This window comes from Pteropus alecto, unplaced genomic scaffold, assembly GCF_000325575.1.
Source record: "Pteropus alecto unplaced genomic scaffold, ASM32557v1 scaffold72, whole genome shotgun sequence".
NCBI classification, from domain to species: Eukaryota; Metazoa; Chordata; class Mammalia; order Chiroptera; family Pteropodidae; genus Pteropus; species Pteropus alecto.
In genome coordinates, this window is record NW_006436811.1 from 23,797,274 (window position 1) to 23,801,037 (window position 3,764).

The following is a 3,764-nucleotide window of genomic DNA, read 5'->3' on the forward strand; positions in this document are numbered from 1 at the left end:
CTTTTATTTCTGCCTCTTCTTAAAAGTTTGATTTTAGCCAAGTTAATTAAACTTTGGGAGTCTCTGCCCAGCCTATCAATCACACAGAGTCATTGGAAAGGACAAAATCAAGATAGTGAGTTGCTTCTGCTTTACAAAGGTAAGTGTTAGCACCAATGAGGGGTTCCCCCAACCTGAAGGAGCAAGAATTAATGTTCTTTAGCTCCCTGAGTCCCTCCAAGGATCCTCCCTTGTTAGGGGCACTGGGGAGGGGGTAATGTCCAACTCACATGTGACAACAGGAGGTCTGTTGACAATTTAAGATGACAAAGAGAAGGAATGGGTCCTGCTCTTAGGCAACTGTCCTTTAGTAATGCCCAAGAAAGGTATTTAGGACACCTTCAGTGTAACACTGGCGGGGGCAAAGTGTGGACCACTGTAAACAGGTGCTATCAACCATGAGGAGCATGTCACAAAAAAGATGGCAGAGAGGGATAAAGTCCATCAGGGCAGGTGTGTTGGGACATGAGGAGGTAGAAAGGAAAGGTGTCAGTTTTTACTTGTGTGATCTACATGCTCTTTGTACCCTTTCTCTCCAACTCTCTCTCTCTCTCTCTCTCACACACACACACACACACACACACACACACACACACACACACACACAATCTCATACAGCACTTAATGATGTCATCGTCATTATCTTTATGTTTTTCAATGAGAAAACAGGCTCAGAGAGATGGAGTAACATTGCTAGAATCAGAATCCCAACACAGGCCTCTGTGACTTCAAAGCCTGTCTCTCCCTCACCCCAACAGTTCTCCTGTCTTTTTGAGAAATGTTTCAAGTGGCGAGTCTCGTCAGCTGTGGACCTGGAAGTGCCAGTGGCATATTCCATTAAAGCCTGTGCCCTCTCTCCTTCCGTTCCAAATTAGGTGGTTAAATTTTCTCTTCACAGGGCCTTTGGCAGCTTCCACTGCCTGCAGGGCCTAATTGAGCGGGAGTCTCCTGGGGCCTCCAGTCTGCTATTTCCTGATGAGCGAGGGGAGAAGGGAGCAGAGAATGCGACCATCCTCATTAACGAGGGACCTCCGTTTGTCATTTCTCTTATCGGCATCATCATTATTTTAATTAACCATCTTTGCTATTGGGCCCGCAAATAATTTTTCTCTGCATTGTTCAAAACCCTAGGATAGATACCTTTAAAGGTGCCAGCTTCCCCCTCCACAGCCATTGCTAATTAGAGCAGGAGAAGCTTTAACCCTCTCTGCAGAAGTCCTACAAGTCAGGTAGGATGCGACCCTCATTAGCACGGGGAAGATTACAAGCCCTGCTGTTATTATCCAGGCCACAGTCCTCCTTCTGAAAGTCACTGCTTTCTACGAGGGAGCGTTGGTCTGATGTAGATTTTTGTCCAACAGAGCAAAGTTACAAGATAATTTTTTATTCTAGCAACAGGATGAGATAGCGTTTACCTTCCTATGTGGAGTGTAATTTTCTAGTTAAGCAGCAGGTAAAAAGGCAAAGAAAAAAAAGGAAAGGAAACCTCTCCACAGTCTGACTGAGAAAAAAGATTGAATTAAAAGGGGTCCAGTAAAGAAAGCTACACCGCAACTCAGGATCATGGAGATAAAGACTCTCCTGGGACTGGTTCTACAAAAAAGCTGTAGTGGTAACAGTCCACTTAAATGCTGGCTTTATGAAGAGAAACGTGACAGAGAACAAAGCAAACAATATGAAAGATTTTACAAAGTGCATTGTAGAAAAGGCTTTGCAAAACTGCCTTCAGATCCAGGCAATGAAAGGAAAAATAGGTGTGGCTAAAACATGATCCCAAGCAGTTTGAATTGAACCAGTGACTTTGTCATGGGTCCAGATTTCTGAAACATAATATGGCTGAACCTTCCCCTGTGGTGTCCACTGTCAATTTATCTTGGAGTCTGTGAAAAAAGCAGCAGGTTCTCCTGATCCCTTCTCCTTCTGTGACTAGGCATGTCTTAAGTCCATTTGTGAGAATCTCTTTGATTCAGTTCAGGTACCTCATTTCTTCAATAGCTGCTCTTCCTTCTAAGAGACCAAATATACAAATGGGCAAGAGCCAGACAATATATAAAAATAGAACTCTGATTTATGATCTGCAGCAACTGGCCGGGGTGTCAACCTATTATCTACACTAAGCAGCCCAGGAGGGCAGCCAGATATAGGTCAGACCTGTAGGAAGTCAGACCACTATCTCTAGCAACAACCCAGAAACTGAAACAATAACCCCCACAACTGGCCAACCTGGCCAGAACTTCATAAATAACTGACTGCTTCCCTAATTTTTGTTCTCACTTCTAATTTAGGACCAGTCAGAAGAAGCCAAATATAAACTACTAACCAATGGCATAGGACACTTCACTCCTCGTTAGCCCTCCTCCTTCCTTCCCAGGCCAACTATAATTAGCCAGGCCGCTCTGTCTTTGAGTCTGTCTGTGTTTCCCTCTGTGCACAAAACATCCCCTATTCTTGAGCTAGTTTCTCCTTTCCTCACTTCTCAAACATGATCAGCAAAATCCTTCTTTTTCTCCTTTTGAGAAAACATCAAAAGACTCTATTCCTTTTCAAATGATTTTATATCTACTTTCTCACTTTTCCCTTACTTAATCCTGTGAGTGAGAGAGAGTGGCCCTTATTGCTCATAGACTCTGAGGAGAGTCCTTTGCTCGAGGCCGATACCGAAGCTGAAGCTCCCATCTCAATCGTCAGAGTGCTCAGAGAGCCAGGCACACTGCAGTTTCGCCTAGTGTCCTGCTTTAGGCCACTGGAAGATCACATGGGTCAACAGATGTGAAAGCTCACCAAAAGGTGGTGATGATTATTTTAAGGTTGCCAAAATTGAGCATGCCTCTCCTTTCTGGGCTAGAGTGGCTTTGATTCTTTTAATTACACTCAAGGGAAATTTCAATATTTAGATATAATGTAAAGATTTCAGCTCTCTAACAAGGGTAAAATTCTTGGATGTTCTGAATTGATCCAGAGCTGGTATAGCTAAATTACGGGGTGGACTCAAAAGGAGTTAGCCTCTGGTCAGCAATCAGGCCGTTGTGAATGACAATGTAGAATTGTCACAAGCTGAGGGGATGTCCTGATCTCTTTATTTTTATTTATTTTATTTTATTTATTTATTTATTTAATTTTTATTTATTTACAGCACCTAGTATTCTTAGGTGGTCTCCCATCCAAGTACTAACCAGACCCAACCCTGCTTAGCTTCCAAGATCAGATGAGATCGGCATGTTCAGGGTGGCATGGCCGTAGACTCTGATCTTTTTAAATAATCATCCCTGGGACAAAATCACTGCCCACAATGAGATCTATTTATAACCACCCCCACAGCTTAATGTTATAAGGCTCATGGCACATTTCCACTTGATGTTACTTTTAATTCATTTGGGAAACAAGGGACAAATCTGTACACTAATTAAGGAGACAAACTTCCCCCAAAAAAATTTTTCAGAAAAAGAATTTGTATATATTATTCATTTGCCTCCACTGTAAACCCACAGACATAGGAAAAGGGACATTGGCTTTGGCCTACCTTGATCAAGAAAACGTTTATAATATTAATAGTCTCTGATCCTTATATACACAATGGGAAAAAATAATGCCATGTAGCTCATATTAGGACATTAAGACCCATTGGGGGATTTTTGTGAGGATCCACAGAACATGCTTTAAAAATGTGAAGACAATTTATGAATGTATTTATTATACTTATGCAAAGACAAATCATAAGTAATGAA

The 3,764-nt window shown here is 42.1% G+C and overlaps 1 pseudogene; it reads right to left on the minus strand.

The window, feature by feature from the left end:
- Window positions 1-3,163: 3,163 nt before the first annotated feature.
- On the minus strand, window positions 3,164-3,281 carry LOC112481398 (annotated as a pseudogene).
- Window positions 3,282-3,764: the final 483 nt, after the last annotated feature.